The sequence below is a fragment of the Lissotriton helveticus genome, chromosome 10 (genome assembly GCF_964261635.1).
Source record: "Lissotriton helveticus chromosome 10, aLisHel1.1, whole genome shotgun sequence".
NCBI lineage: Eukaryota > Metazoa > Chordata > Amphibia > Caudata > Salamandridae > Lissotriton > Lissotriton helveticus.
In genome coordinates, this window is record NC_136071.1 from 675330034 (window position 1) to 675353907 (window position 23874).

Here is a 23874-nt window from a genome sequence, read left to right on the forward strand (position 1 = left end):
CGACCCGCCAGCAGACGCACTGAGAGAGACGCTGTCTTTTCTCCTGCCGACAAATCCAGCTCCAGTGTTTCCAAGCTACCCTTGCAGGTTGTTGGGAAATCGAGTCCCGAGACTGACCTTCTCCATTCCAAACAAAGGTACGGAGCTGACTAGACCCTAAGAGAAATTTTGGACAGATTCTTGGCAAAAGAATACTACATTTATGCTACACCTCACTTACTTCTTCCCTCGTACTAAGCTTAGGTCAGGTACACCGGGGTAGGCGTATTTTAGAAGCACCAGTTGAGTACTTTTAGCCTCTGTGATTTATGTATGTATTTATCTATGGTTTAGGAACCATACAATGCTCTTACAGTATTATTTTATTCTACTCTTTATACTGTATGCGTTATATTTTACAACCAGTTTTACTATTGTAGCAGTTCATTTCTTATGCTTGAGAAAGAAGACTGTTCAATAAAACCATTTTATTGAAAACGCCTGTCTATCTATTTCTCTGCAACTCTGGTGAAACGAAGCAGGCACGATTGACTGAGTGAAATATATATCTATTGTTTCCACGACTCTGATGATCAGTTTTATCTTGGGGAAACAAAGTTGTCATGTTTATGCGGTTGTCAAAAACTAATCCCTTCTTGTGAATTTGAGAACGTTTCTAGTGACCTCTGAGCTAGCTGGCACTCACAATTAAGTCTAGTATATTCGATAGAGACCTAGTAGACCTCAGTTCTACATCTAATCTACAGGATATATTATTCCAATGCGCAGAGCATATTGGGAATATAGGAACTACACTACAGAAGGAGCAGTAAGTTCGGCACCACACATGTCAAACCACTGATACTGCCCTGAGACTTTGGCTTTATATATATATATATATATATATATATATATATATATATATATATATATATATTATCTACTGGCGATAGCCAGTAGATATATATAGTTAGGATTTTTTTCCTATGGGATTTTTGAAAATTCTATGTCGAATAACTTTGGCGTTTGAGGACAGAATTGGCTGAAATTTTCAGGAAAATTGAACATTTTGTTTCTGAGCAGCCCCTGAAAATTTGGGGGGGTTTCGTCAAGGGGGGGCCGAGAAAAAAGGGGGGTCCCAAAACGTGTTTTTCCCATGCAATTTTCCATAGGGCGGTTGGCCTCACTTTTAGCCTGAACGGCTGAATGGATTTACACCAAACTTGGCAAAATTGTAGGGACTGGTAGCCCGATGTGCCTTTGCTATGTCTCAAGATATAGGCTCCAGTGGTTTTTACGAAAATTAACTTTGAAAAATATATATTGGGCTACATTGGGCTATATATATGTTGGAGCCCAAATGTAGCCCAATGTAGCCCAATGTAGCCCAATGTAGCCCAAAGATGGCCACCAGAGACAAAAAAAACAAATGTAGCCCAAATATCAGCCAGATGTAGCCCAACTATAGCCCAATGACAGAATGTCCCAGAGTGTTCTAAAGAACAACTAGAGTGCTAACAGTCCTACTTATTACAAAGGTATGGCACACCTGAAGCCATCTTGATTGGAATAAAGTGGTAACTCTTAAAACATTTAATTTAAAAAGGAACAAAATGAGGGGGTTCATTTTGACATAGAAAGTATGATTAGCGAATATATGACGAAATCCCGCATACCATCAGTCCGCAAAAAAAATCCCGCATGTACTATTAGGCCGCAAATTAAAATAACGAAAACTTTTAGAACGAATATGCCTTTAGCATACACTAAACAACTAAACTACCCTAAACCCTAAAACACTACCCCCAGCATGACCCTACACTACACAAACAGTACAACACTACACTAAACCCTAAAACACTACCCCCAGCATGACCCTACACTACACAAACACTACAACACTACCCTAAACCCTAAAACACTACCCCCAGCATGACCCTACACTACGCAAACACTACAACACTACCCAAAACCCTAAAACACTACACCCCAGCATGACCCTACACTACGCAAACACTACAACACTACCCTAAACCCTAAAACACTACCCCCAGCATGACCCTACACTACACAAACACTACAACACAACCCTAAACCCTAAAACACTACCCCCAGCATGACCCTACACTACGCAAACACTACAACACAACCCTAAACCCTAAAACACTACCCCGAGCATGACCCTACACTACGCAAACACTACAACACTACCCTAAACCCTAAAACACTACCCCCAGCATGACCCTACACTACGCAAACACTACAACACTACCCTAAACCCTAAAACACTACCCCCAGCATGACCCTACACTACGCAAACACTACAACACTACCCAAAACCCTAAAACACTACCCCCAGCATGACCCTACACTACGCAAACACTACAACACTACCCAAAACCCTAAAACACTACCCCCCAGCATGACCCTACACTACGCAAACACTACAACACTACCCAAAACCCTAAAACACTACCCCCAGCATGACCCTACACTACGCAAACACTACAACACTACCCAAAACCCTAAAACACTACACCCCAGCATGAACCTACACTACGCAAACACTACAACACTACCCAAAACCCTAAAACACTACACCCCAGCATGACCCTACACTACGCAAACACTACAACACTACCCAAAACCCTAAAACACTACCCCCAGCATGACCCTACACTACGCAAACTACCCTAAACCCTAAAATACTACACCCCAGCATGACCCTACACTACGCAAACACTACAACACTACCCAAAACCCTAAAACACTACCCCCAGCATGACCCTACACTACGCAAACACTACAACACTATCCTAAACCCTAAAACACTACGCCCAGCATGACCCTACACTACGCAAACACTACAACACTACCCTAAACCCTAAAACACTAGCCCCAGCATGACCCTACACTACGCAAACACTACAACACAACCATAAACCCTAAAACACTACCCCCAGCATGACCCTACACTACGCAAACACTACAACACTACCCAAAACCCTAAAACACTACCCCCAGCATGACCCTACACTACGCAAACACTACAACACTACCCAAAACCCTAAAACACTACCCCCCAGCATGACCCTACACTACGCAAACACTACAACACTACCCAAAACCCTAAAACACTACCCCCAGCATGACCCTACACTACGCAAACACTACAACACTACCCAAAACCCTAAAACACTACCCCCAGCATGACCCTACACTACGCAAACACTACAACACTACCCAAAACCCTAAAACACTACACCCCAGCATGACCCTACACTACGCAAACACTACAACACTACCCAAAACCCTAAAACACTACACCCCAGCATGACCCTACACTACGCAAACACTACAACACTACCCAAAACCCTAAAACACTACCCCCAGCATGACCCTACACTACGCAAACTACCCTAAACCCTAATATACTACACCCCAGCATGACCCTACACTACGCAAACACTACAACACTACCCAAAACCCTAAAACACTACCCCCAGCATGACCCTACACTACGCAAACACTACAACACTATCCTAAACCCTAAAACACTACGCCCAGCATGACCCTACACTACGCAAACACTACAACACTACCCTAAACCCTAAAACACTAGCCCCAGCATGACCCTACACTACGCAAACACTACAACACAACCCTAAACCCTAAAACACTACCCCCAGCATGACCCTACACTACGCAAACACTACAACACTACCCTAAACCCTAAAACACTACCCCCAGCATGACCCTACACTACGCAAACACTACAACACAACCCTAAACCCTAAAACACTACCCCCAGCATGACCCTACACTAAACAACCACCACAACTCTACACTACACTAACACAACACTACACTACACAACACTACACTACACTACACTACACAATCACTAACCCACGAAAAAATTAACACAAACCCACTTACCTCTCTCGTCATCGTGGTTTTCACAACGCAAATGCATTTACCATACATGCCTTTAAAACGTAATTCTTTGTAAAGGCATGCGCGATAAATGCACATGCGTTTTGAAAAAATGCGGGATAATGGTATGCGAGGTCAATGACCTTGCGGGATAATGGTATGCGGACTGAAAGTCTGCGAGATAAAAAATGCGGGAAAATGGCTGCAAACCATGATTAGCAGCAGACTTCCCTGGTGAGCACTAGCTTTACTACAGTGATCTAATGAGCAACTAGAGTGCTAACATTCAGAATTTATGGCAAATGTGTGACACATCTGAATGCCTTCTTGATAGAACCAAAGTAAACAAGCATTGAAAATGCAATAGATCTCGCCCTCGTTTAAGTTAAAGCCATTCTGTTTGTAATGAGGTGGCTTTTTAGCTTTGCTTTTATTAGTGTTTTTAAAACTTTCATGTAAATAACATGCATATGTATGCATATATGTATATGTATGCATGCATTTATATTTATATAGATATGCAGATTATATATGTTTATATATGTATATTACCTACTGGCGATAGCCAGTGGGTATATATAGTTAGGATTTTTTCTCTATGGGATTTCTGAAAATTCTATGTCTAATAACTTTGGCGTTTGTGGACGGAATTGGCTGCAATTTTCAGGAAAATGGCACAGTTTGTTTCTGAGCAGCCCCTGAAAATTTGGGGGGGTTTCGTCAAGGGGGGGCTGAGAAAAAAGGGGGGTCCCAAAACGCGTTTTTCCCATTCATTTTTCCATAGGGCGGTTGGACTCACTTTTAGCTCGAACGGCTGAATAGATTTACATGAAACTTGGCAAAATTGTAGATATGGTTTGCCCGACGTGCCTTTGCTATGTCTCAATATATGTGCTCCAGTGGATTTTGAGAAATGAACGTTTAAAAAAATATATATATCTGTGACAGCGCTCCGGTTAGCGCCCCGGTTCGCGTACCTGACGCGTAACGGAACTTCGCGAAGCGAAGCTGATTGGCTCTCCGGTGTCTGTCAACATTCTAAACAGTCCGGAGCGGCCGCCATCTTGTCTCTCGGTACGATCGAGAGACAAGATGTGGTGAAAAACGAAGGGGGAAATGAAGGAAAGGGGGCAAGGTAGACCACTCCTGACCCCCTAGGATTGATGAGGGGGATATTAAAGTGCCCCGCGGGGCAAAAAATAAAAATTTTTTTTTTGCGATTTTACGCCGTAGAGGCGCGTCCCGGTACGCGAACCGGGCAGCTCACCGGGCAGCTCACCGGGCAGCTAACCGGGCAGCTAACCGGGAGCGTAGCTGTCAACATTGTTAACAGTCTGGAGCGGCCGCCATCTTGTCTCTCGGTAGGTTCGAGAGACAAGATGTGGTGAAAAAAGAAGGGGGAAATGAAGGAAAGGGGGCAAGGTAAACCCCTCCTGACCCCCTAGGATTGATGAGGGGGATATTAAAGTCCCCCGCGATTTTTCGCGGTAGAGGCGCTTCCCGGTACGCGAACGTGGCAGCTAACCGGCAGCGTAACGGGAGTCCGCCATCTTGTGTTTTTGGAGCGTCCGGTTCGCGTACCGGGTAGCGTCCCGGTAAGCGTAACAAGGGGAAAACCAAGAGAAACAGTAAAAAAAAAATTAAGGGAATAGATTTCCAGCAAACTTGGCAAAATTGTAGGGACTGTTTGTTTGATGTGCCTTTGCAAGGCCTCAAGATATGTGCACGTGTGGATTTTGTCTAATTAAGGTTAAAAAAAATATATATATCTGTAAGCGTGCTCCGGCACGCTTACGTTACGGGTTTTGTTTGCGCTGCAGAGCCGATACGTCACGGTTATGCGACACGTCATGAGGCGTCTCACGTGGCTACGTGATACGTCACGTAATAAAGAATATATTTTACAGCTATAGATATTAGCTTTTAAAAAACCAATGAAATTCACTGAAAAAACCATAGGTTATAGACCATATATAGTTAGGAATTTGCATTTACAAAACCTTGAAAATTCACTGAAAAAACCATAGGTTAGAGACCATATATAGTTAGCTGGACATTTTATTGACATAAAACCAATGAAATTCCATATATAGTTAGTTGCACTAACTATATATCGCGCACCCGCAATCCACTGCTGATGATGTCACATATTACATCATTCATGACATGGTCAGTGACATCACTGATGACATCACTGATGACATCTCAAATGACATCACTGATGACATCACTGATGACATCTCAAATGACATCACTGATGACATCATGACACACCAATACCAGTTACTACATACGCACTCACTGATTCCTACGTTTACACACACATTCACTCATTCACCCATACAATCACTCATACATACAGTCACTCATTATTACAACACTATCATATGCACTCATACACCTATGCAGACACTCACACACTGCCACTCATCCATGGAGTTACTCACACACCTAGTCAGTCCTGTAAAGAATCAATCACACTTCCATTTCCTCATCTATACAGTTAAACACAGAACACCATACTTCAGTGACATCACTGATGACATCACTGATGACATCTCAAATGACATCACTGATGACATCTCAAATGACATCACTGATGACATCATGACACACCAATACCAGTTACTACATACGCACTCACTGATTCCTACGTCTACACACACATTCACTCATTCACCCATACAATCACTCATACATACAGTCACTCATTATTACAACACTATCATATGCACTCATACACCTAGTCAGTCCTGTGAAGAATCAATCACACTTCGATTTCCTCATCTATACAGTTAAACACAGAACACCATACTTTTCACACATATACTAACACATACTTACTCTCTTATACAATCACTGATACAAGTACACATTGATATGCACAGAGTCACACACCTCCCAGCCAGCCACACACACACTCAGTCTTCCATACATCCACTCATTCTTCAATATGTAAAACATATTTAAACTTTACAAAAACACACAGACACTAGATGATGTCATCAGTGATGTCATTTGAGATGTCATCAGTGATGTCATCAGTGATTTCATTTGAGATGTCATCAGTGATGTCATCAGTGATGTCACTGACCATGTCATGAATGATGTAATATGTGACATCATCAGCAGTGGATTGCGGGTGCGCGATATATAGTTAGTGCAACTAACTATATATGGAATTTCATTGGTTTTATGTCAATAAAATGTCCAGCTAACTATATATGGTCTCTAACCTATGGTTTTTTCAGTGAATTTTCAAGGTTTTGTAAAGGCAAATTCCTAACTATATATGGTCTATAACCTATGGTTTTTTCAGTGAATATATATATATATATGTATATATATATATATATATATATATATATATATATATATAAAGCCAAAGTCATATATATATATATATATATATATATATATATATATATATATATATATTCCAACGAAAGGTTACCCCATATGGAAAAGCCTCCATCCAGGTAGGTGCATATTCGTTTTATTTGCAAGTTAACAGCATTCGTGCAGATGAAACAAAGTCCCATTTCATTAGGAAGCCTGACGCGTTTCATGCTCTGAGAGCATTTCTTCAGAGGCTCGTGAACACTGTGTGGAGCTCTGGCAGTCTTAAATCAAAAACACCTGCCCCAGTGGGCGTTGGCTTCACTCAGCCTTCTGGTGTTCGTAGTCCAAAAGTCATGCTCCAGTGAGCTGCTCGCCGACAGTGTGAAAGTGTTCAAAATAAATAAAAACCCCAGTGGGTGTGGAAATTGTTCCTTTGTTTCTGCGCTGTAGAGTAATCCTGCAAAAACAACCTTCCTGACAACGCTGTTCGCCCAGTGACTGCAGCATGTGACCACTGACATGTGTAACCTTTCGTTGGAATGTTTTGCGGCCGACCCCGGTCGCGGAAAAGCCCCACCACATGTCAGGGGTCACATGCTGCAGTCACTGGGCGAACAGCGTTGTCAGGAAGGTCGTTTTTGCAGGATTACTCTACAGCGCAGAAACAAAGGAACAATTTCCACACCCACTGGGGTTTTTATTTATTTTGAATACTTTCACACTGTCGGCGAGCAGCTCACTGGAGCAAGACTTTTGGACTACGAACACCAGAAGGCTGAGCGAAGCCAACGCCCACTGGGGCATGTGATTTTGATTTAAGACTGCCAGAGCTCCACACAGTGTTCACGAGCCTCTGAAGAAATGCTCTCAGAGCATGAAACGCGTCAGGCTTCCTATGGGACTTTGTTTCATCTGCACGAATGCTGTTAACTTGCAAATAAAACGAATATGCACCTACCTGGATGGAGGCTTTTCCATATGGGGTAACCTTTCGTTGGAATGTTTTGCGGCCGACCCCGGTCGCGGAAAAGCCCCACCACATGTCAGTGGTCACATGCTGCAGTCACTGGGCGAACAGCGTTGTCAGGAAGGTCGTTTTTGCAGGATTACTCTACAGCGCAGAAACAAAGGAACAATTTCCACACCCACTGGGGTTTTTATTTATTTTGAACACTTTCACACTGTCGGCAAGCAGCTCACTGGAGCAAGACTTTTGGACTGCGAACACCAGAAGGCTGAGCGAAGCCAACGCCCACTGGGGCAGGTGTTTTTGATTTAAGACTGCCAGAGCTCCACACAGTGTTCACGAGCCTCTGAAGAAATGCTCTCAGAGCATGAAACGCGTCAGGCTTCCTAATGAAATGGGACTTTGTTTCATCTGCACGAATGCTGTTAACTTGCAAATAAAACGAATATGCACCTACCTGGATGGAGGCTTTTCCATATGGGGTAACCTTTCGTTGGAATATATATATATATATATATATATATATATATATATATATACACAAAAACACAAGCTTGCCCCGCCCCTTTAGGACTTTTAGGACTTCGTTAATGCAATGTATGATGGGACTGGTAGTCCGTATATCTACCAAATGGCTGCTTGATCGGGTATTCATGCCACAAATTTCATTCCCCAAGTGGGTTTCCATGGAGAATCGGCACCTCTATGCCTGAATATGTCACATATCGCAATACTAGGCACTCGCAATTCCAACGTTCATGTGCCAGGTCCGCTCTGGATTTGCGGCGGGGCATTCTTACGGCGAGACGCGTTGCAATTTCAATCCAAAAACACAAGGTTGCCCTATTTCAAGAACGCCAACACAATTGCGAGTTATTTCCTCTTTTTATTGCAGTCTCAAGCACAGCATGCTTACTTCCCCATGAACAGCGCCAAATGCATTTCGGGCTCCTGCCCTTTCTCAATTGGCTAAACACAAAAGTCCCGGCAGCTGTAGAGACTTTATACCAAATTGTCCCGCCCCTTTGGGACTTCGTTAATGCAATGTATGATGAGACTGGTAGTCCCTATATTTACAAAATGGTTGCTTGATCGGGTTTTCATGCCACAAAATTAATTCCCCAAGTGTGTTTCCAGGGAGAATCGGCACCTCTGTGCCTGAAAATGTCACATACCGCAATACTAGGCACGCGCAACTCCAACGGCACTCGAAAGTTCATGTACCAGGTCCGCTCTGGATTTGTGGCGGGGCATTCTTACGGCAAGACGCGCTGCAATTTCAATCCAAAAACACAAGGTTGCCCTTTCACAAGAACGCCAACACAATTGCGAGTTACTTCCTCTTTTTATTGCGGTCTCAAGCACAGCAGGCTGACTTCCCCATGAACAGAGACAAATGCATTTCGGGCTCCTGCCCTTTCTCAATGGCTAAACACAAAAGTCCCGGCAGCTGTAGAGACTTTATGCCAAATTGTCCCACCCCTTTAGGACTTCGTTAATGCAATGTATGATGGGACTGGTAGTCTGTATATTTACCAAATGGCTGCTTGATCGGGTTTATATGCCACACATTTCATTCCCCAAGTGGGTTTCAATGGAGAAGCGGCATCTCTGTGCCTGAAAATGTCACATACTGCAATACTAGGCACTCACAACTTCAACGGCACTCGAAAGTTCATGTGCCAGGTTCGCTGTGGATTTGCGGCGGGGCATTCTTACGGTGAGATGCACCGCAATTTCAATCCAAAAACACAAGGTTGCCCTATTTCAAGAACGCCAACACAATTGCGAGTTACTTCCTCTTTTTATTGCGGTCTCAAGCACAGCATGCCGACTTCCCCATGAACAGCGCCAAATGCATTTCGCGTTCCTGCCCTTTCTCAATGGCTAAACACAAAAGTCCCGGCAGCTGTAGAGACTTTATGCCAAATTGTCCCACCCCTTTAGGACTTTGGTAATGCAATGTATGATGGGACTGGTAGTCCGTATATTTACCAAATGGTTGCTTGATCGGATTTACATGCCACAAATTTCATTCCGCAAGTGGGTTTCAATGGAGAATCAGCACCTCTGCACCTGAAAATGTCACATTCCGCAATACTAGGAACTCGCAACTCCAACAGCACTAGAAAGTTCATGTGCCAGGTCCGCTCTGGATTTGCGGCGGGGCATTCCTACGGCGAGACGCACCGCAATTGCAATCCAAAAACACAAGGTCGTCCAATATCAAGAACGCCAACACAATTGCGAGTTACTTCCTCTTTTCATTGCGGTCTCAATCACAGCATGCTGACTTCCCATGAACAGCGCCAAATTCATTTCGGGCTCCTGCCCTTTCTCAATGGCTAAACACAAAAGTCCCGGCAGCTGTAGAGACTTTATACCAAATTGTCCCCCCCCTTTAGGACTTCGTTAATGTAATGTATAATGGGACTGGGACCTCTGTGCCTGGAAATGTCACATACCGCAATACTAGGCACTGGCAAATCCAACGGCACTCGAAAGTTCATGTACCATGTCCGCTCTGGATTTGCGGCGGGGCATTCTTACGGTGAGATGCACCGCAATTTCAATCCAAAAACACAAGGCTGCCCTATTTCAAGAACGCCAACTCAATTGCGAGTTACTTCCTCTTTTTATTGCGGTCTCAAGCACAGCATTCTGACTTTCCCTTGAACAGCGCTGTTCATGGGGAAGTCAGCATGCTGTGCTTGAGACCGCAATAAAAAGCGGATGTAACTCGTAATTGTGTTGGCGTTCTTGAAATAGGGCAACCTTGTGTGTTTTTGGATATATATATATATAAAAATATATATATATATATATATATAAAAATATATATATATATATATATATATATATATATATATATATATATATATATATATATATATATATATATATATATATAATTTTTTTTCACTGAATAAAACAGAGATTACAGGATATTATAGTTAGGCTGAGATTTCACTTGTACAAAACCATAGAAGTTCTGAAGTTAAAATTACAGGAGCAAACTTTAATGTACCCCCGCACTATACTGCTTATGTACTGCTTATGACCTCAGATATTGCATCACTCATGATCAGGTCAATGACATAACTGATGACATCTCAGATGACATCATCCAGTAAGTGTGTTTTGTAAGAATGTATGAGTTTTAAATATATATACTAAGCCACTATAAAAGCTTAATTAGTATATAGGTGTACTACTAATGAATGATACTATTTTTAACATATCATAGGTTCCCCGGCATTAGTAAGAAATACTGACCCAGGGAGGCTCCAGCAGACTTGTGTCAGAAGAGATAAAAGTCCTGCCCCTGGGTTTTTACTACCAGCCAAAACGGCCTGCTAACCATAACGCAGCCGGATGGGTAGTCATCATAACTATTATAACAATGACACGAGGTACAATCTCATGTCTCAAACCGGTTTGGCCCATTGTATTCACTGGAGGAAGTAGATTGACAAATGCTGAACATTGCTGTCCAAAAAGCTGTTATTAGTGAAGGTCCCGTAGTTCCCCATGGAGAGGGCGACGGGGTATCCGCAGTAGATAACATGGAAACAAACGAAAGTACAAGTAGGAACTCGCAACTCCAACAGCACTAGAAAGTTCATGTGCCAGGTCCGCTCTGGATTTGCGGCGGGGCATTCCTACGGCGAGACGCACCGCAATTGCAATCCAAAAACACAAGGTCGTCCAATATCAAGAACGCCAACACAATTGCGAGTTACTTCCTCTTTTCATTGCGGTCTCAATCACAGCATGCTGACTTCCCATGAACAGCGCCAAATTCATTTCGGGCTCCTGCCCTTTCTCAATGGCTAAACACAAAAGTCCCGGCAGCTGTAGAGACTTTATACCAAATTGTCCCCCCCCTTTAGGACTTCGTTAATGTAATGTATAATGGGACTGGGACCTCTGTGCCTGGAAATGTCACATACCGCAATACTAGGCACTGGCAAATCCAACGGCACTCGAAAGTTCATGTACCATGTCCGCTCTGGATTTGCGGCGGGGCATTCTTACGGTGAGATGCACCGCAATTTCAATCCAAAAACACAAGGCTGCCCTATTTCAAGAACGCCAACTCAATTGCGAGTTACTTCCTCTTTTTATTGCGGTCTCAAGCACAGCATTCTGACTTTCCCTTGAACAGCGCTGTTCATGGGGAAGTCAGCATGCTGTGCTTGAGACCGCAATAAAAAGCGGATGTAACTCGTAATTGTGTTGGCGTTCTTGAAATAGGGCAACCTTGTGTGTTTTTGGATATATATATATATAAAAATATATATATATATATATATATAAAAATATATATATATATATATATATATATATATATATATATATATATATATATATATATATATATATATATATATATATATATATATATATATAATTTTTTTTCACTGAATAAAACAGAGATTACAGGATATTATAGTTAGGCTGAGATTTCACTTGTACAAAACCATAGAAGTTCTGAAGTTAAAATTACAGGAGCAAACTTTAATGTACCCCCGCACTATACTGCTTATGTACTGCTTATGACCCCAGATATTGCATCACTCATGATCAGGTCAATGACATAACTGATGACATCTCAGATGACATCATCCAGTAAGTGTGTTTTGTAAGAATGTATGAGTTTTAAATATATATACTAAGCCACTATAAAAGCTTAATTAGTATATAGGTGTACTACTAATGAATGATACTATTTTTAACATATCATAGGTTCCCCGGCATTAGTAAGAAATACTGACCCAGGGAGGCTCCAGCAGACTTGTGTCAGAAGAGATAAAAGTCCTGCCCCTGGGTTTTTACTACCAGCCAAAACGGCCTGCTAACCATAACGCAGCCGGATGGGTAGTCATCATAACTATTATAACAATGACACGAGGTACAATCTCATGTCTCAAACCGGTTTGGCCCATTGTATTCACTGGAGGAAGTAGATTGACAAATGCTGAACATTGCTGTCCAAAAAGCTGTTATTAGTGAAGGTCCCGTAGTTCCCCATGGAGAGGGCGACGGGGTATCCGCAGTAGATAACATGGAAACAAACGAAAGTACAAGTATATCCAAAACGGGAGATATTTTAACAATAGGCTCCAAAATTGTGAGATATGACGCCCCAGTAAGCCAGAAAGCAGGATTTGACTTGGGAAAAATAGGCAGCAAAGATAGAGGCGCGAGTGCTGTTGTAGAGTACAGGAAGGGCAAAGCTGGGGAAGGGAGTGCTAGGGCTATTGGGTCCCAATATAAGCACGCTGGTGGGCGGATGAGAATAGCTTTTTGGAATATCTCTGGGCTCCAATCCAAGGTTGATAGTCTAGATTTGTATTTGCCAAGGAGTTTGATAGCCTATGTTTACAGGAGACCTGGTTGATGGATGAAATACACCTCGACGGTTTTAAAACCTACCACACCCCGGCAAGCCGTTCCACCCATGGGAGACATAAAGGGGGGATCTGTATGTATATTTCAAACGTGCTGGGGGTGTTGCGGATAAAAATGTTAAAATCAACCAGTTATTATCAAATTGTTGTTGTTGATATTTCATCCTTGGTGGAGATGGTTGTTATCAATTTTTACAATAACATGGACAGGGGTACTGTTTGTGATGTACTATTTGGGCTTAATGAGGAAATTAAGAAACTACGTGTTCAACCAGGGAAGGATTCGATTTTAATATGGGGTGGGGATTTTAATATTAAGGTATGTACACAGCCCTCGTGCGGCATTGGGGTCCGGGATGAAGAGGACAACAGTCAAATGCCGCACTTTATTCACTCAACAGTGGGCGAAAGCTTAAATGAAGTCTTGGCAACATATGATCTTGGATTTGCAAATGTGTTATGTGATCCCCCCACTGATTTTAGTCCCACTTTTGTAGGTCGTGGCCATAGCACATTGATTGATTTTATTATTTTTCCCAATCGATATGAAACGTGGCTGGAGGAGTTTATCACCCATCCAATTGGGATTGGTGACCACCTGCCTCAAAGTGTTAACATTGTTTTGCCTGATAAAAGCATTGGTTCAGTGGACCAGAGCTTAGCCTGGACCCAAGGCTGTGTGTTGGCTCGACAGAATGGATACTCAATATGTTGGGCTAAGAGCGATCCCGAGATCACGAGCACTAAGATAATGACACAAGCGGAAATCCCAATAATTAAGTGTTTACAGGAAGACATCTCCTCCTGCGAGTTATTGAGTGCCTTTTCCCAAATAACTGGGATAATTCAAAATATTTTAAAACGTCCATGCAGGAACCAAAACTTTTTTAAAAAATGGGTGGTTCGATTCGCATTGTACTAAAACATATTCAATACTAAAAGCCGCACTACATAAACCAGTAAAGGATTATGAAGAAATTAGGGGGTTTAGGAAGCCCTGTAGCTCAGCAAGAAATAAGCGCAAGAAAGATATTAAGGATCAGGCCTGGACAAATTTATACGAAGCATCCCTATGGAGGGACTTCTCCCTATTTTGGGAGGCAGTGAAGGCCCCTTTTTTCTCGAATGGAGGGGGGACAAGGATCGAAGTGGCAATAAGCGAAGATACCTGGGTCAATTTTTTCTCCTCTGTCTATGGTTCTGGGGGTAAAGACATTGTCGAAGTAAACGAGCAAGAAGCACAAAATGACCATACTAAATTTGTTCCAATTGATATTCAATTCACGCATGAGGAAGTCCTAATGGCCATAAGAGAGACCAAAGGAGGTAAGGCTTCAGGGCCAGACGGGACTCCGATTGATTTGTATAAGTTTAAGAGTAATGGTCCCCACTATTGACACGAGTACTGAATGCTAGCTGTGAAAGGGGTTTTATAGAATCTTGGTCAGAATCTATAATTATTCCTATTTTTAAAAAAGGTGACCAGGAACACTTGGCATGCTACAGACCTATCTCCCTGCTCGACTCCCTTATGGAAGTTACAGGTAGAGTCATATTGAATAGATTACAACAATGGGCACAAGATAATAAGATCCTAAGCCCGGTTCAATATGGATTCAGGGAGGGCAGGGGTACTGTAGAGCAGGTCTTAAACGTTATCATTTTACATGGAAAATATACTCAGGCCAAGCAAGGTAATCTATTTGCGGTATTTGTCGACCTCACCGCGGCTTTCGACTGCGTGGCCCACGACAGATTATGGCAGATCTTAGTGGGACTAAAAGTAGAGCCACCACTTATATTATTTCTGAGACAACAATACGCGGGGGTCTCTGCCAAGGTGAGGTTTGGGCTAAAAGGAGAATGCATTATGCCATTCAATGTAAAAAAGGAGTAAGACAAGGCTGCGTACTTGCCCCGTTCCTCTTCAGCCTATACACTAATGAACTGGAGGAGACTTTGGTGGCCAGAGTGAGATAATTAATCACACTAACATCGTCTCGCTCTTATATGCAGACGATGCAGTCTTAATGGCTAGAACCCAGCTTGGTCTCCAGAAGGCCCTTAGCACTTATATCGATTTTATGGAGAATAGGGGTTTGAGACTTGATGTTAAAAAAATATATGTCATATGGTAAGGGAAAGAGCAGGCCGTGTTTTCTTGTAGCTGGGAAAGACAAAATTGAACCCACAAAAACATTCTCCTATCTTGGGATCTTATTAGAGGAATCAGGTTCTTGGGGACCAGCAATCAAGAACAGGGCATTACTATTTAAGAGTTCGACGGCAGCATTGATAATTTTTGCCAAAAAGATGGGCAAGAGGCCAACGGAAATCCTCTTGAAAATGTATCAAGCGAAGAGCATCAGTGTGGCCATATATGGAGCAGGGGTCTGGGTCTACAGCAACGTCTTATCAATTCAATGAATAGAGAATGCTTTTTTTAAATTCATTTTAGCTGTTCCCCAAAGTGTATCTGTTTTTAATTGTCATAGCAAATTGGGGATTTGCTATATTACGGATGTTACAAAAATACAACCGATGCTATTATGGCATAATGTCTGGACGTCACCTGATCTAGGAATGAATATCAATATAATTAATGACTCAATGGGTCTGGATCAGGCGGGAAAGATCCTATAGTTGAAATACATCTGTAATCTCTCTAATGACCTGGGTAGACCAGAATTTTTTAGTAACCCTGATTCCTTACTTAATACCTCTAGAAAAGATCTTAAGGCATTGTGTTTGAATCATTTCGACTTGCTACGATTGGGGCTGGAAATAAGTAAAAACTCAGTGATGAAGCATCAATTTATTTTGACTTCTGTCACCATTCAGCCCTACCTTGCATGGTGTTTGAGGGGGTATGTCAGGTATATTCTGACCAGGTTCAGATTTGATTCCTTTTTTCGCCTGGTCACATTCCCGAATACTAATGACTGGTCCAGAATGCTTATTAAATGTCCCTGTGATAACAGATCAATCGTTACTACATGCGCTCTTTTTCTGTAAGTTTTATATAATTGAACTCGCCAGATGGATTAAACCTTTCTTGAGGCAGGGTTTATGGCGTCAATGCCGACCGGCCCTTTTATTTTTACAGTTATTGAAAGATGAGTATTGTGTTGGAATCATGTTGGGTTTTTTAAAAAGTATATTGAAGAAAAGAAAATGTATTAGCTTTTCTTAATTCAAGTATGTCTGTATATTTCTGTATGAATTGTTGCTTTTATGGCTTTATAACAATTGAAATCGAATAAAGCATTTTCTAAGTCTAAACATATCATTTGTGAGTGGCTTGGTGTATCCATGTGTGAGTGGGTGTCTAAGTGGCTATATAGGTGTGTGAGTGGGTGTGTGAGTGGCTGTACAAGTGTATAAGTGGGTGTGTGAGTTACTGTGTATGTGAGTGAGTGGCTGTATTGTTGAGTGAGTGACTGTATCAGTGGCTATATGTGTGGGTGAGTGGGAGTGGGAGTAAATGTATGGGTGAGTGATTGGGTGTCTGAATGGCTGTATGAGTGAGTGACTGGATGTGTAAGCCGCTACATGGGTGACTGAATGGCTCTTTGAATGGGAGTTTGGTTAAGTGAGTTGGTGTGTGAGTGGCTGTATTGGAGAGTATGTGTCTGTCTGAATAGCTATATGGGTGAGTGAGCAGATGTGTGAGTACTTGTATGAATGTGTGAATGGGTATGTAAGTGGGTGTGTGGGTGTATGAGTGAGTGAGTGTGTTATTGGTTGTATGGGTGAGTGAGTGGATGTGTTGAGAGGCTGTGTGGGTGAGTGAGTGAGTATGTGAGAGGCTGTACAGGTGAATACATGAGTGTGTAGTAGCTGAGTGGCTGTATAGGTGACTGACTAGTTGTATGATTAGCTGTATGGGTGAGTGAGAGGGTGTGTGAGTGACTCTGGTTAAGTAGGTGGCTGTATTAGTACTTCTAAGGGTCTATGAATGGGTATTTGACTGGTTGTGTGGGTGTTTGAGTGGGTGTACAAGAGGTTGTATGGGTGTGAGTGGGTGTGTGAGTGGTTCTGTGGATGCTATCATCAGTGATGTCATCATCGATGTCATTTGAAATGTCATCAGTGATGTCACTGACCATATTATAAGAGATGTAATATGTGAGGTCATAAGCAGTGCATTGCGGGGGAGTAAGCTATAGTTTGCTCAGGTAACTATAACTGCTAAATTTCTATGGTTTTGTAAGAGTAAAATCTGAGGCTAACTGTTATGTCCCTGTAACCTTTTGTTTTTTCAGTGAATTTCTAAGGTTTGTTTAATTCTATTTCATAACTATAATGTCTGTGTAACCTTTGGTTTTTAAGTGAATTTCAAAGGTTTTTAAAATTCTATTTTCATACTATAACATCCCTGTGGCCTTTGTTTTTTAAGTGAATTTCTATGTTTTATTTAACTAGCAGTCGTGTATGCAGAGTGGTGGAGAATGGGGGTGGGGGTCTCTGACCAGCTCTCAGCAATCCCACTGTGTAGCACTTACTGTGCGTAACAGGAGGGGTTCTCGGCCCCTAAGGACCCTTTGCATCCAAGAGGACTTTGTCCCCAAAGAAGTAGTTTGCCAGGACGTCCATTTATAGAGTGGTGGAGAAAGGAGGTGCGGCCTCTGAACAGCTCACAGCAATTCTGCTGTATGGGACTTACTAAAGGTAACAGGAGTGATTCCTGACCCCCAAGGACCCTCACCATCCAAGAGGACTTCATCCCCCAAGGACCCTCACCAACCAAGGGGACTTTATCCCCCAACAAGTTGTGTGCCCTTTGCAGAGTGTTTAAGAAAGGGGTGGAGCCTCTGGCAACTTCCACAGGGCAGGGCATTTTTGTATTTTTTTAAAATGTATTATTCATTCAAAATTACTTCATTCGGTATACAACAATGCCATAAAAGTACAATAAAGTTAAAAAAGCAGCAAAGAATAAGGCCTGATTCAAAGTGCATATTGGTTCAGAAATATTAACAAGTTTCAATAAAATTCATCTTGGGGCTTATATAGATTAACCTTGGTTAAAACATGGGGCATCAGGGATTCATAAACAAGTTACATTTAAAACCTGCCATCAAGCTAGGAGGGAAACCCACCTCCCACATAGTTCATTATCTAAAACAGCATAGGTGCTAGTGCAAAGGGGTTGACATCAGATACCGTTATCCGTCACCTTTTGTGTTTCTGAGTCTCGCAGCCATCCTTAAAAAAATAACAGTACAAAAAGTGTCAAAACCTCTGCGGACAATTTTAGAAACAATAGGGCCACCTTTGCCTGTCTGAACCTAGCATTCTTTAAGATGCGTTTTAAAAATAACTTCTTGGGTGAGCATAGAAGGGGCACAACAAAACAACATGGAGCGTGTCCTGCGGAGACCGTTGGTCGCAGCCGCACGGACCCCTCAACTCTATAGATGTTATGTGCCCCGCGGGGTCCCCCAGTATATGGTGAAGTAGGTTCAGCCTGAATCGGGTCATTAAAAATCTATCCTGTGCGTTCTAAAGATGGGACAGATAAGGTTCCATACCCATACTGGATTTAGCCAAGAGGTGGGCTCTCACCGATTGTTTGGAGAGCTCCCTGTCTTCCCTGGTGGAGGCCAATTTTTTTAAAAATTCCGACTTGATAAGAGCCTTATCCCGGGGTAACAGTTTTGTCGGATGATTAAAATGATCAGTGTAGCCCAGACCTGACAGAGTCTCCCTTACATATTTAAGCCTGGGGATGTTCCGCCCTCGCTTCCGGGCGATACAATCCATTATTATCTGCTGACTCAAGGCCGCTTCGGGATTTGTCCATATTTTAATCCAGCAGGTGAGGGGTTTCAATTGGATCCTGTCTCTAATGTAAGTGAGGCCCAATTCCTCATGGATGGTGTGGGAAGGTGTAGTTTGGGGGACTCTGAGTAACCGCCGCAAATATTTATTTTCTTTGATTTGGATCTTCTGTGGGTCAATGAAGCCTCTGACCTCACTACGATATAATGTTTTGGCATTGTAGATTGCATTATACAATTTCAGTATATCTTCCGGCGACCAGCGACCCAGCCTATGCGCAAAGTTCATAATTGCCCCGGTAGAGCTAATTATGTTCTGCATTTCTCATCTGTCAGTGTTTTAAAACATAAGCGGCTATCAAATAAAATTCCCAGGTAAGAGAATGCCTGCACTTTTTCCAAACAATGAGTACCGATCCTATAATTGAATTTCCTACATGGTCTTTTTCCCATCTCCATAATATATGATTTGGAAAGGTTGGAAGACAAGTCCAAACTCTCCATAAAATTGACAAAGCCGTCTATGAGGTGCTGTAGACCCCGCGCTGTGCATGACAGGAGCACTGCGTCATCCGCATAAAGCAAGACAGGGATCCCTCTTCTTCCTATCCTTGGACAGTCCACCCCTAGAGCTCGAGGCACCTGGTCTACACCATTGATGTATAAAGTAAATAAAAAGGGCCCCAGGATACAGCCCTGTCTCACGCCCCTGGAGCATGAGGAGGAATCGATGGTATTTCCCTCCTCATTGTATCTGACCTGGGCTAAAGTATACTGGTGCAAGGCTCTTAAAATGTTAATCAGGCCTATATCTACACCCAGGGCCCCCATTAACTCACACAGTTTCTTTCGGTTAACCCGGTTGATAGCTGCCGTAAGGTCCATAAATGCCAAGTACACCGTTTCGTCACTAGCGACGGTGTACTTGGCTATCCAAGAGGTATAAATTAAGGCATTGGTCTGAGGTTGAACGGCCAGGCCTGAACCCATACTGGGTATCAGAGATTATTTCGTGTTCATCCGCCCAGTCCATTAGCCGATTAAGAATGGCCCTCCCTAAAACTTTCCCTGTTACATCAATGAGAGAGGTAGGCCTATAACATTGTGGGTTGTCCCCGTTGCACTTTTTAAAGATCTGCACTATTGTCGCAGTGGACCAGGATGCTGGCACACCTGACTCCACTGCTGTGTTTATGACTCTGGTTAAAATGGGCGCCCAGAGTTCTACCTGGCTCATTAGAAGGTCTGGGGGGATCCCATCAGGGCCCAGGGCCTTATTCCGTGTCAGGCCCTCAATGCCAGCTTTTATCTCTCCCAGAGAAAAAGATGTCTGGGAGGAGCTTAAGTTTCCTTCCTCTGCTGGTGAAGCTGGATCGCTGATGCTGCTGTAATTGTAGAGGCCTTGAAAATGCTCCATCCAGGACTCTGGCAGAACATGGCATGCAAACTTGGGTTTATTTATATCTTGAAAGCAGGGATCATGTATAACTTTCCAGAAAGCGGTTGAATCCTTTGACTCGGCCGCTTCTCTTAAATTCTCCCATGCCTGTTGCTGTAATAATGTTTTGCGCTGTTTTAGTGCCTGTTTATACTGCCCCCTACTAGCAGAAACCATTATGTTATCTTTAGGGACAGTTTTTAAAGCTAACTTCAATTCCCTCAAGGCAGTGGAACATTGCCGGTCAAACCACCTAGGGGTGTCCTGTTCCTTTCTTGGTGTGCTACTCCTGAGCAGGCTATCGATACAATGGGCAACACCTTCAAATGCTGTAATTAGGTCTACCCCCTCTACTGTTGGGTCTAGGCACTTCCAAACCTGCTGTTCGTTCTCTGAGAGTAACGCCCTATAAAATGTTTCATCATTGATATTGGTCCATCTCAGTCTCCTTCCCTGATTGGGGGCTGAAATTTTCCAGCCGATCTGTTTTCGGCGTAAATGCTTGGCTGGGTTGGGTTCCCATATGGACAGGACCAGGGGGTTGCGATTGCTAAAAGCACTAAGTTTTATAATGAAACTTGTGATCCAACACTTTAACGTGCTGGGGACAAAAATAAAATCAATTACAGTGCCCCTTCCCTTGCCTTTGAAGGTTGGGTGAATCCGATTGTCCTTGCCCATTCTAATCAGATTCATGATGTGTATAACGGCATGTATGCACAGAATCTTGCTTAAATTTTATTAGGGAAAGGGGGGATTAGTGCCCCCCTTCCCTGGGCTATTTTTGGAGCCTAAGACCCCATCCCCCAAGGCCAGGTCTTTCTGCAATGGGGAGGGGGCCACATGGCTCCCATCCCTGGGTTGATTATGGCCCTGGGGACACCATCCCCCGTGGACTGTATCCCCAAGGGCCTGACCTATTAGTAATAGGGGATGTGGGCTTGAAGCCCCCCTCCCTGGGCCTATTTCAGCCCTGGGCACCTCATTCCCCGGGGCCTGGCCGCTTAATTTTATATATTATTTTTTGAGGAGAGGTGCCACATGGCCCCCCTCCCCAGGCCAAATTAGGAACCCGTGACACCATTCACGTGGCCCACCTTTTTTTCAAATAGAAGAGCTGGGGCATGCAGCCCCCCTCCACAGTCCGATTTCAGCCCTAGGGACCCCATCCCCAGGGTCCGACCATGTCTGAAAGCAGTTCTGCTCCTCTTCCAGCAATTTGTTAGCTCTCGCTTGCTGGAAGCAGAGCATTTGCGGGAAAGGTTAAGCTCCAGCCAAGCCACAGCAAACAGCTATGTTCTGGAGATGGGCACCCTGGAACATAGCGGAAGCCGGCCCTTGTGGATGGTAGTCCCCAGGGCCCCCCTACTTTGTTGTTTGTAGGGCCTGCCCCGGCGAGGTGGTGGTCCCCGGGACAGAGAATGGCCCGAGAGAGGGGCCACATTGCACCCCTGTCATTTAAAACAAAAAAAATAACTTAGCCCCAGGAAAGCAGTGGCCCCTAAGGCCCATGGGGGTCCCTGCAGCCACATTACATGATGAATATGGCCCTGGGGAGGTGGTGGTCTTTAGGGACTGAGGGTCTTAGAGGCTCCCATAACAGTGCATTAGCCCCAGGGAGGCATTTATAAGCCCTAAAAGGGGGGGGCATGTGCCCCCTCTTTTATTTTACAAATCCCCCAGGACCAAGCCCACCCAGGGGCAATTAGTAAAGAAGCAGGGCCCACGCATCTTTTTTTTTTTATTTCAGCAGGAGCAGCGGATCAAGCGCAGCTCCTGACAAAATCTTTTTGGTTAAAACACATTATTTTGCCCTGGCGGAGGCCCTCATGTACCCCATTAAGAGGCCTAGGGGTCAGGGCATTCCTACCCTACCCCCTTCTCTTTTTCTAATGTTTCTCTAGGATTTGGGTCAAGCTGAGTCCCAAGATCTCAAGTAACTATGTGTTTTGCTCTAAAGTAACTATAACTCTCGCCTCACCACGAGCAGTCTTGTCATCAATGACATATTTACAGATGTTGCAGTGATGCTATCATTGATGTTATAGAACATGTCATGAGTGATATAATATTTGGAGTAATTACCTGTGCATGGCGAAGGCGCACGTTTTAGTTTCTTTAGAGGACCATCCCACAAGGGCTAGAGGGACTAGGTATCCCTACCCACCCCCTATATCTTTTTCTTAACTTCAGGACAAGGGAGTAAGTTCCCAAGTCCTACAATGCTGCAGCAACATTTTTTCTCATGTTGCAGCCACCCGATTAGAGTGTTTGCTCCGGGTGGAAACTTTCTCCAGCGGGAGCAAGTTGGTCCAAGGAATACAAGCTTCCTGGACAATCCGGATGTTCTATTTTCTTAAATAGTTACGAGGCACTCTTGCGACAGTCCCCCCAACCATCCAAATACACAATTACCTTTGTTCCTTAATTTCTCAAAGACTGCTCAACCGATTTACACCAAATTACAAAACGCATGCTTTCTGGATCAACAGGTAGATACATGCCAATTTCTGTGTATTTCAGGTCAGAGATTTTTCTGGTAGCGATGTTCAAAAAAGTCTATGGAAAATGCAAGGAGATGCAGCATTTTCTCGTCATTTTCTCGGCCCCCTCTTGAAAAACTTCCACCACAAAACTTTCCATGAAGATATATATATATTTGTATATTTATATGTAATGTCAAGAAATGTAAACATAATTTAAAATATTATTTTATGAGAAAATGTAAAAATAAATATAACTTTATTTTGGTTAAAAATAAATGTAATTATTTAAAAAATAATACAATTATTTGAATTAATCCCATGATAACTTTCTGCAATTTTTAACAAACAGTAAAAAAAAAAAACATTTTACTTTAGGTATTTGCTTCAAATGAACTTATTAGTGCTCTAGCATGTTACTTAGGGCCTAATAACGACTTTGGTGGTGCAGTGCTGGGTCCGCCTCGTGGCTGCACTGCCAAAGCCATGGTCAGACTGCCCACCAGATTAGGAGTTTCCTCCTGTCTGGCGG